Source organism: Salmo trutta, chromosome 30, assembly GCF_901001165.1.
Source record: "Salmo trutta chromosome 30, fSalTru1.1, whole genome shotgun sequence".
NCBI classification, from domain to species: domain Eukaryota; kingdom Metazoa; phylum Chordata; class Actinopteri; order Salmoniformes; family Salmonidae; genus Salmo; species Salmo trutta.
This window is the reverse complement of record NC_042986.1, coordinates 5,132,286-5,144,450: the sequence shown is the minus strand read 5'-3', so window position 1 is coordinate 5,144,450 and position 12,165 is coordinate 5,132,286. Positions and strand designations below refer to the sequence as shown.

The window sequence follows — 12,165 nt, the reverse complement described above, 5'->3', positions numbered from 1 at the left end:
CCACTTACATTCTGGAGAAGTTTACTCTTCACAGATGAATCCACAGATGCAGACAACATGTATGGTGTCGTGTGGGCGAGCAGTTTGCTGATGCCAACATTGTTAACAGAGTGCCCCATGATGGCGGTGAGGCTATGGTATGGGCAGTGTGATAAACCGTGGGGTATTGGGTTGAGCGTGCAGAGATTGACACAGAGACAGGGAGGTTTTAGTCCGCAAAACAACTTTACTAAGACAGAAAATAAACATAACAAAGAAAATCACTGCGGTTTGGCTGGGTCCTTCTCTCCTTTCGCTTGGCCTCTCGCGGTTCTCTCCCGCGGTGTGCCACCGTGTTCCTTTTATTTGGCCTCCACGGCTGGTTGGCACTTTCCTCTAATTACCTCCACTTAGAGCTGTCTGTGTCGGGGTGCCCAGCTCACTTATTCCCAGCAGAGGGAGCCAACGTCGCCTCATGTACCTCCCCTCTATTACCATCCCCCGGGGTAGACCTCCTGGGATACCACAGCAGGCATCAGCTACGGACAACGAACACAATGGCATTTTATTGATGGCAATGTGAATGCAGAGATACTGTGACGAGCTCCTGAGTTCCATTGTCGTGCCATTCATCTGCCACCATCATCTCATGTTTCAGCATTATAATGCACGGCCCCATGTTGCAAGGATCTGTACACTATTCCAGGAAACTGAAAATGTCCCAGTTCTTCCATGGCCTGCATACTCACCAGACATGTCACAAATTGAGCATGTTTGGGATGCTCTGGTTCGACCTGTGTATGACAGCATGCTCCAGATCCCGCCAATATCTAGCAACATCACACAGCCATTGAAGTGGAGTGGGACAACATTCCACAGTTTACATACACTCAATTAGTATTTGGTAGCATTGCCTTTAAATTGCTTAACTTGGGTCAAACATTTTGGGCAGCCTTCCACAAGCTTCCCACAATAAGTTGGGTGAATGTTGGCCCATTTCTCCTGACAGAGCTGGTGTAACTGAGTCAGGTTTGTAGGCCTCCTTGCTCGCACACACTTTTTCAGTTCTGCCCACAAATTTTCTATAGGATTGAGGTCAGGGCTTTGTGGATGGCCACTCCAATACCTTGACTTTGTTGTCCTTAAGCCATTTTGCCACAACTTTGGAAGTATGCTTGGGGTCATTGTCCATTTGGAAGACCCATTTGCGACCAAGCTTTAACTTCCTGACTGATGTCCTGAGATGTTGCTTCAATATATCCACATAATTGTCCTACCTCATGATGCCATCTATTTTGTGAAGTGCACCAGTCCCTCCTGCAGCAAAGCACCCCCACAACATGATGCTGCCACCCCTGTGCTTCACGGTTGGGATGGTGTTCTTCGGCTTGCAAGTCTCCCCCCTTTTCCTCCAAACATAACAATGGTCTTTATAGCCAAACAGTTCTATTTTTGTTTTAATCAGACCAGAGGACATTTCTCCAAAAAGTACATCTTTGTCCCCATGTGCAAATTTAAAATGGCGCCGGCAGAAATGGCAGCAGTTTTACGTGCGTCCAACCAATTGTGCTATTATGTGTTTTGTTTTGCGTTATTTGTAACTTATTTTGTACATAATGTTTCTGCAACTGTATCTTACGGCAGAAAAGAGCTTCTGGATATCAGGACAGCGATCACTCACCTCGGATTAGACAAAGATTTTTTAAACAAGAAGCAAGACTCACATGATATTCTCCAAACACCCGGCAGGGCCAATATCACGGTTATTAGCAAGAGGAAAAGACGCAGGTAAAGAGAACGAAAAGCCGGAGGCCTTGTCAGGACCCGCAGAAGGCGAGTAGGAAAGCTGCCGTTACCGTCAATATTACTCGCCAATGTGCAATCATTGGACAATAAATTAGACGAGGTACGATCACGAATATCCTACCAACGGGACATCAAAAACTGTAATATCCTATGTTTCATGGAATCGTGGCTGAATGACGACATGGATATTCAGCTAGCGGGATATACGCTGCACCGGCAGGATAGAACAGCACACTCCGGTAAGATGAGGGGGGGTCTGTGCAAATTTGTAAACAACAGCTGGTGCACGAAATCTAAGGAAATCTCTAGATTTTGCTCGCCTGAGTATATTGTGATAAATTGCATGCCACACTACTTGCCTAGAGAGTTCTCAGCTATACTTTTCGTGGCTGTTTATTTACCACCACAAACAGATGCTGGCACTAAGACCGCACTCAGTCAGCTGTATATGGAAATAAGCAAAATGGAAACCACTCACCAAGAGGCGGCACTCCTAGTGGCCGGAGACTTTAATGCAGGGAAACTTAAATCAGTTCTACCAAATCTCTATCAACATGTTAAATGTGCAACCAGAGGGAAAGAAATTCTAGATCACCTGTACACACAGAGACGTGTACAAAGCTCTCCCTCGCCCTCCATTTGGTAAATCTGACCACAACTCTATCCTCCTGATTCCTGCTTACAAGCAAAAATTAAAGCAGGAAGCACCAGTGACTCGGGTCTATAAATAAGTGGTCAGATGAAGCAGATGCTAAACTACAGGACTGCTTTCCTATCACAGACTGGAACATGTTCCGGGATTCTTCCGATGATATTGAGGAATACACCACAGTCACTGGCTTTATCAATAAGTGCATCAAGGATGTCGTCCCCACAGTGACTGTACGTACATACCCCAACCAGAAGCCATGGATTACAGGCAACATTCGCACTGAGCTAAAGGGTAGAGCTGCCGCTTTCAAGGTGTGGGATTCTAACCCGGAAGCTTACAAGAAATTCCGCTATGCCCTGCGACGAACCATCAAACAGGCAAAGCGTCAATACAGGGCTAAGATTGAATCATACTACACCGGCTCCAATGCTCATCGGATGAGGCAGGGCTTGCAAACTATTACAGACTACAAAGCGAAGCACAGCCGCGAGCTAAATGACACGAGTGACACAAGTCTACCAGACGAACTAAATCACTTCAATGCTCGCTTCGAGGCAAGCAACACTGAGGCATGCATGAGAGCATCAGCTGTTCCGGACAACTGTGTGATCACGCTTTCTGTAGCCGACGTGAGTAAGACCTTTAAATAGGTCAACATACACAAGGCTGCGGGGACAGATGGATTACCAGGACGTGTGCTCGGGCATGTGCTGACCAACTGGCAGGTGTCTTCACTGACATTTTCAACATGTTCCTGATTGAGTCTGTAATACCAACATGTTTCAAGCAGACCACCATAGTCCCTGTGCCCAAGAACACAAAGGCAACCTGCCTAAATAGCTACATACCCGTAGCACTCACGTCCGTAGCCATGAAGTGCTTTGAAAGGCTGGTAATGGCTCACATCAACACCATCATCCCAGACACCCTAGACCCACTCCAATGTGCATACCGCCCAAACAGATCCACAGATGATGCAATCTCTATTGCACTCCACACTGCCCTTTCCCAGCTGGACAAAAGGAACACCTATGTGAGAATGCTATTCATTGACTACAGCTCAGTGTTCAACACCATAGTACCCTCAAAGCTCATCACTAAGCTAAGGAACCTGGGACTAAACACCTCCCTCTGCAACTGGATCCTGGACTTCCTGACGGGCCGCCCCCAGGTGGTGAGGGTAGGAAGCAACACATCTGCCAAGCTGATCCTCAACACTGGAGCTCCCCAGGGGTGCGGGCTCAGTCCCCTCCTGTACTCCCTGTTCACCCACGACTGCATGGCCAGGCACGACTCCAACACCATCATTAAGTTTGCTGACGACACAACAGTGGTAGGCCTGATCACCGACAGCCTATAGGGAGGAGGTCAGAGACCTGGCCGGGTGGTGCCAGAATAACAACCTATCCCTCAACGTAACCAAGACTAAGGAGATGATTGTGCACTACAGGAAAAGGAGGACCGAGCACGCCCCCATTCTCATCGACGGGGCTATAGTGGAGCAGGTTGAGAGCTTCAAGTTCCTTGGTGTCCACATCAACAACAAACTAGAATGGTCCAAACACACCAAGACAGTTGTGAAGAGGGCACAACAAAGCCTATTCCCCCTCAGGAAACTAAAATGATTTGGCATGGGTCCTGAGATCCTCAAAAGGTTCTACAGCTGCAACATCGAGAGCATCCTGACCAGTTACATCACTGCCTGGTTCGGCAATTGCTTGGCCTCCGACCGCGAGGCACTTCAGAGGGTAGTGCGTACGGCCCAGTACATCACTGGGGCAAAGCTGCCTGCCATCCAGGACCTCTACACCAGGCGGTGTCAGAGGAAGGCCCTAAAAATTGTCAAAGACCCCAGCCATAGACTGTTCTCTCTACTACTGCATGGCAAGTGGTACCGGAGTGCCAAGTCTAGGACAAAAAGGCTTCTCAACAGTTTTTAGGCCCATGCCATAAGACTCCTGAACAGGTAACCAAATGGTTACCCAGACTATTTGCATTGTGTGCCCCCCCAACCCCTCTTTTACGCTGCTGCTGCTCTCTGTTTATCTTATATGCATAGTCACTTTAACTACACATTCATGTACATACTACCTCAACTGGCCCGACCAACCAGTGCACCCGCACATTAGCTAACCGGGCTATCTGCATTGTGTCCCACCCACCAACCCCTCTTTTACGCTACTGCTACTCTCTGTTAATCATATATGCATAGTCACTTTAACCATACCTTCATGTACACACTACCTCAATAAGCCTGACTAACCCGTGTCTGTAGATAGCCTTGCTACTGTTATTTTCAAATGTCTTTTTACTGTTGTTTTATTTTTTCACCCCCCCCCACTCTCACACACACACACACACACACACCTTTCTTTTCGCACTATTGGTTAGAGCCTGTAAGTAAGCATTTCACTGTAAGGTCTACACCTGTTGTATTCGGCACACGTGACAAATAAACTTTGATTTGATTTGAAACCGTAGTCTGGCTTTTTTATGGCGGTTTTGGAGCAGTGGCTTCTTCCTTGCTGAGCGGCCTTTCAGGTTATGTCGATATAGGACTCGTTTTGATATGGATATATATACTTTTGTACCTGTTTCCTCCAGCATCTTCACAAGATCCTTTGCTGTTGTTCTGGGATTGAATTTGCACTTTTTGCGCCAAAGTACGTTCATCTCTAGGAGACAGAACGCGTCTCCTTCCTGAACGGTATGACGGCTGCGTGGTCCCATGGTGTTTATACTTGCGTACTATTGTTTGTACAGATGAACGTGGTACCTTCAGGTGTTCGGAAATTGCTCCCAAGGATGAACCAGACTTGTGGAGGTCTACCATTTTGTTCTGAGGTCTTGGCTGATTTCTTTTGATTTTCCCATGATGTCAAGCGAAGAGGCAGTGAGTTTGAAGGTAGGCCTTGAAGTACATCCACAGGTACACCTCCAATTGACTCAAATGATGTCAATTAGCCTATCAGAAGCTTCTAAAGCCATGACATAATTTTCTGGAATTTTCCAAGCTGTTTAAAGGCACATTCAACTTAGTTTATGTAAACTTCCGACTTCAACTGTATACTGAGATCATGTGACAGATCACATGACACTTAGATTGCACACAGGTGGACTTTATGTAACAAATTATGTGACTTCTGAAGGTAATTGGTTGCACCAGATCTTGTTTAGGGGCTTTATTGTAAAGGGGGTGAATACATTTGCAGACACCACTTTTCCGTTAATTTTTTAATTTATTTTAAGTCATTTTTTTCGTTTCACCTCACCAATTTGGACTATTTTGTGTATGTCCATTACATGAAATCCAAATAAAAATCAATTTAAATTACAGGTTGTAATGCAACAAAATATGAAAAAACCGCCAAGGGGGATGAATACTTTTGCAAGGCACTGTATATATACACAACTTATACGTCTGAAGGTTAACAATGAGGTAAAGTATGGCGGAAGTTTATGCAAGAGGGCTTTAGAGACAAAAAGAGCGCAATGCATCAATCTACCAGCCTACTTTCTGATACAAATTGCAAAAATGCGTACTGAACCCATGACAAATCACAATGCGCTATGGTAAACTGCGTCCAATGGCTTCAGTACAGTGGGAGCTGCATTCATATAGACGCTATCGCCATAGTCAATAACCAGAATAAATGTTGAATGGTGAAAGTATTTCCTTACAGATAAACCAGTATGTTTTATGGAAATAGTGAAAGGAACAGTGTCAAAGGCTTTAGACAGTCAATTAAAAAGGTCTGCACAGTGTTTCTTCTTATCCAAACAATTTAAGAACATCCTTAAAACCAAAGAAGTATCAGAGATGGTGCTATGACCTGGTCTGGAACCTGACTGGTGTACATTTAGAATATATGTTGTTGGTTAAAAGGATCTAAGTTGAGTATTTACCAAGGATTCTGTCATTTCTGCTAGGCAAGAGAAATGGGGCGATAATTATTTAGGTCACACGGGTCACCACCTTTTGAAGGGGGATGTATGGGCCACCTTCCAGACATGGGATGATACCAGAAATACGATATTGCCATTCCTATTGGCCATCTCTTCAATCTAAGCCAACAGGAAAGTGTGTGCCCTCAGGCCTGGAGGGAAGCAAACGTAATTCCACTACACAAGAATAGCAAAGCACCCTTTGCTGGCTCAAACAGCCTACCAATCAAACTGTTACCAACCCTTAGTAAACTTTTGGGGAAAAATTGTGTTTGACCAGATACAATGCTATTTCAAATTAAACAAATTAACAACACATTTTTAGCATGCTTATAGGGAAGGGCATTCAACATGTACTTCTTGTACTGTACACAAATTACTGATGATTAGCTCAGAGAAATTGATAAAAAAATGATTGTGGGAGCTGTTTTGTTAGACTTCAGTGCTGCTTTTGACATTATTGATCATAATCTGCTGCTGAAAAAACATGTGGGGTCTGTCCATAATAAAACTTCTTAACAACACTATCCACAAGACTACTGTCCAGTCGTGTGGTCGTGCCACAAACAGGGACTTAGCAAAATTGCAATTGGCCCAGAACATGGCAGCACGGCTAACGTTAATAATATGCATGTCAATCTCTCCTGGCTCAAAGTAGAGGAGAGATTGACTTCATCACTACGTGTATTTGTGAGAAGTATTGACGTGTTGAATGCACCGAGCTGTCTGTTTCAACTACTAGCACACAGCTCAGACACCCATACATACCCCACAAGACATGCCACCAGAGGTCTCTTCACAGTCCCCAAGTCCAGAACAGACTATGGGAGGCTCACAGTACTAAATAGAGCCATGACTACATGGAACTCTATTCCACATCAGGTAACTGATGCAGCAGTAGAATCAGATTTAAAAAGCAGGTAAAAATACACCTTATGGAACAGCGGGCACTGTCGAGCCACACAAACACACAGGCACAGACACATGCATACACATGATAACATATGCACTATACAAACACGTACACATGGATGTTGTGTTGTAGATACAGTATGCAGTTGTAGAGTAGTGGCCTGAGGGCACACACTTAATGTGTTGTAAAATGAAATGTATTGTTTTTAAATGTGTATATCTTCCTTCATTTTGCTGGACCCAGGAAGAGTAGCTGCTACCACAGCTGATGTGGATACATAATAAACACAAATACAAATGTGGTTTAGTGTTTAAAAGTGAGGGACATCTTTGATAGGGCCCACTTTTTGTGGACACAAAACAGACAGAAGAAAAGATCAATGGCACCCCAGTATATACTCGGTTCTTTTGAGGGGCGCCTTGCACCTGAACTGGATACAGTGAGATGTTAATGCACAAACCCTCTCCCTTTCCCCTCCATTTGTTCCCGCGTGCTCAATTGTCAGCTGAACACCTCCATTGTGTCTGGAATCAAACTTTATAGGACTTGAGCAACTTTGAAAGTTGTCTAGAATCTCCATTCAGCCTGTTGCGTGTCCGTTTCACTTGACCTTTTTCACTTTTGCTCTTATCAAGAAATTACACCACCATTTATAGGCTACAGGATATACAGCCTACTCCTGCAATAATGCCACTGCCACTCTGTTTAGATCACTAGAAGTAAAAACCTTTTGATTTTTAGAAGAAAAAAAGCTAAAGATTGAAATGTTGTGGCTATAGCCTATATATTTCTTAAGAGTTGGCTATACTTCAAGGAAAAGTCTCTGATTCTCCAGAAGGTCTCCCTATATGTCAATGTCTGTTATGCACAAAGTAGGGCAGTTGGGCTAGTTCAGGCGGTTCAGCAGCCATGACTTTCCCAAAGGTTGTGCCTTTTGAGGGTACAGTGTGGAGAATCAGGAGGCAAGGGCCTCAAGACAGGGCGTGGCCAACTGATTCTCCTCGCTGCCTGTGAAAACAAATGTTTCTGAAGAAAACAAAAACATTGGGAACACGTGATGGTAGATGTCTTTGAGATAGGTCTCGATATATGGGCTCCCGGTCTAAGGCACTCCATCTCAGTGCAAGAGGCGTCACTACAGTCCCTTGTTCGAATCCAGGCTGTATCACATCCGCCCGTGATTGGGAGACCCATAGGGCGGCGCATAATTGGCCCAGCGTCGTCCGGGTTTGGCTGGGGTAGGCCGTCATTGTAAATAAGAATTTGTTCTTAGCTGACTTGCCTAGTTAAATAAAGGTACAATTTTAAATATGCTTTATGGTTGCAGGACGATTGGGTGTGTGGACAGGCTTTTGCAACAGGTTTCTCGGATTCTTGTATCACCAGAAAATCGAAATGTTGTGGAGACATGGAAAGAATTTCCACGTTGCCTTCGACCTCGTTGTTGTGAAACTCCGATATAAAATAAGTGCCCAAACCGAGCAAAAACCTATTAACATCAACACATTATGCTGGGATTTTCTTTTCTGTAAAATCTCACACATTGTATGTTTCCTCTAATATTGATGCCTAATGATATGTCTATAGGCGTATAGGTATAGATTGACATTTAGTCTATGGAAATGTAATCAAAATTGAATGAAAACGTAGTCATTTTCAATTATTTAATTGACAGAACATTGACTTGAGCTCACCACGCACCAATTGAAGGCTAATATGGTAAGGCTGTATTGAGTGGGTTATTAGCCTACTTTCCCAAAAATGTAATAGGCCTATGCATGTTTTGAAAAAATCTGTCATCCAATTTCCAGATATGGAAGGCTATAATATAGCTTTATTTGTTGATATCGTTAAAGCCTATAGGATAGTAGTTGTTTTTTGGAGACATTCATGTACTTTTTGCAATGCCTGTGTTTCTTTCCATAAATAGCCTAACCTTATAATAATATCTTAAGCTTCAGACAGCAATATTTGGGGATATAGGTCCAAGATATGCCACTTTTGGAGATGATGAGTGTTCATTAGATTATTCGATGAGAGCTCTTAGCTGATTGGTTGTTGGGGGCTGTCAAAGCAGCGCTGTTCATCTTGGCATGCGCGATCCACAGGGCTCTTGTCGCATTGAGGTGCACGAAACACAGGGCACTTGTTGCATTAACATGTTACGTGGGGACGCTATTAATTGGCTAGTGAAGCAGAATGCCTTCACTCGTGCGCCAGGGAGTGTTCAGGCAACAACATCTGTAAACAGACCAGAACTACCTACAGAATGGTGTCGGCAGTCGATTGCGTAGTCAAGACCACAGACCACATTCATAAATGGTAAAACGGTGTGTAGCCTGTTACTTACGTGCATGCATAATAATTGGCAAGTAATAACTTGCAAACAAATGAATGTCAACAACAAAGATTTTTTAAATGACAAATGGATTGTTTGTTGATGCTTTTTCTCTTTTTTTTGTCAGGTATCCAAACCATTGATGGAGAAGTAAAGAGGAGCATACATAAATAAATGCTTGGACATGCTGGAGAATTATTACACAAAACAATGTAAGTTATGCTATTAGTAAGTAAGTTAAGCTATGAATCTATTAGTCCAATTGACATGATAGTGGCTCAATTAAGCTTATATTCAGATTCAAAAACGCAAGCTGGAGAAAGCAGACATCTTGGAACCAACTAAAACATCTGATAAATCTTCAGAAGATCCAGAGGGATTCACTATTTGTTATCTCATTTTTAACCTGGTTTATGGTAGGCTGGCATACCACTATTAGTTATGCTTCTACAACAATTTTGTTGGTCTACTGTCAAGTGAAATGATCAATATGCATGGTATTTACGTATGGTGCCAAATGTCCCTCATTTTTTATAGGCTCTTTTAATGAACTATTAAATGCTTTGTGGTGTAGTATTTCCACAGTGTAGATTTGTATTTTATAAATACTATATGAACGAACTGAAGAATCCTCTCCTCATTTGATTAGGCATTAGCGGGCTGGGAGAGGGAATGGAAGGGATATTCACACACAAATACTTGTGATGTGGGGACACAAGCTGGAGAAAGTGAAATGATCTTTATCAATGTAATGATTCATTAACCAACTTCTATAATTCAGAATAAAATGAAATAGGAACAGTTCGGTTTGTCATAGTAGTTGAGATATAATCTATTGCCTTATAGGCTTAGGCCTACCTCACCATGTCCAGCTTTAATGTAGGAAGGAACTGATCATAAGCTATAGGGAGCTTTGATGCATGGATCGATCACTGTGAACAAGTGTCACATGGTGCACACACAGGGAACCAAATGCCAAGCTTACTTGATGCCCATCGTTTCAATAACAGCCAACAGCCACCTCTACCTACCTGCAGTCAAAATAAAGAAGAACAAAGAAAAGAGTATGGAGGAATGTCCATAGAGCTATTCAAAGAAGCAGTAGTGAAGTAACCTAATCCCCTGGACTGGCCTTATTGACAAGGCAGATTTCTCACTAAAACAAATAGGATGGTGAGGTGTCGTAAAGTATACTCTCTAAACCTGTAGGCTATTCCCATGTAAAGAGGAATGAAGAATGGAGGCAAGCACCTGTGTGGCACAGCTTCCCGTTCCACCTCCTGTACGCGTTGCGGTGTGATTGAGATGCCGTTGGATAGCACTGGAGGCCCCTTCGGTCTCCACAGAGTTGGGTAAAGCTGCTTTTAGGTTTTTTATGCCCTTTATGTGAAACAACTTACAGAGCTCTCTGAAATGAGATGTCCTTGGCATTGGTGTTATTTACTTTATACCCCTAATGAAGCCAGCTACCTGCAAGACAACGGCTGCTTAAGAGGTTAACAATGTTAAGACATAACCAGTGAGGAACCAACAGTCAGGGGGGTTGTCTTGGGCTCATGCCATGACGCCCATTCATCACATTCTTGTCCAGTTTTACACGTAACTACCGAAACAGTGGCTCGCAAATGAGGTTATTTTTGAACAGCACAGCACTTTTCTGCTACTAATTATTTACATGCAGGCTCTCAGTTCTCTCTGTATCAGAGGCCCCATGTTATCTTAAACGGTTGGGAATCCACATAGGCGTAGGCCTATTCTGCATACGCATAAATTCAATATGGAGGTTTAGGATTAATTGTGGACCAGGCAGTGGTTTTGGAAGGTCATAGAAGAATTGTCATGAACTTTCATTTAGTCAGTTTGGGTAGGCCTGTATCTATAAAGATGATATAAAGATGCTTCGATGTAGCCTACGCAGCTGTACATAGTCCATCTGTAAATAGCCCACCCAATCTACCTACCTCATCCCCATATTGTTTTTATTTACTTTTCTGCTCTTTTGCACACCAGTATCACTACTTACACACCATCATCTGCTCATCATCATCTGCTCATCTATCACTCCAATGTTTAATTGCTAAATTGTAATTACTTCGCTACTATGGCCTATTTATTGCCTACCTCCTCACACCATTTGCACACACTGTATATAGACTTTCTTTTTTTCTATTGTATTATTGACTGTACGTTTGTTTATGTGTAACTCTGTGTTGTTGTATGTGTCGAACTGCTTTGCTTTATCTTGGCCAGGTCGCAGTTGTTAATGAGAACTTGTTCTCAACTAGCTTACCTGGTTAAATAAAAGTGAAATAAAAAAATACAAAATAATAATAAAAATAGCCTACTCAAACAGACCCACAATACTCAGGATTTCCCCTTAGAGCTGGATAAAGAGCTGTGTTGAGGCTCACTGGCTGTGGGTAACTGGTGAACAAAGTGCAGACGTTCTTCGCAGAAACAATGGTGAGGGGCTAGACGTAATTGAATCTGCAGAGTCAAGCGTTTTAAAACACCTGCTGAAAAAAAGTCATG

The 12,165-nt window shown here is 43.2% G+C and overlaps 1 long non-coding RNA gene across 1 annotated transcript; it reads left to right on the top strand.

Moving 5' to 3' along the window:
- The first annotated feature begins 9,467 nt into the window (after positions 1 to 9,467).
- LOC115168804 (uncharacterized) lies at positions 9,468 to 10,675 on the top strand. Its single transcript, XR_003870751.1, has 2 exons — positions 9,468 to 9,617; positions 9,761 to 10,675. It is a non-coding gene; the product is annotated as an uncharacterized LOC115168804 (long non-coding RNA).
- The last annotated feature ends 1,490 nt before the right edge of the window (positions 10,676 to 12,165 follow it).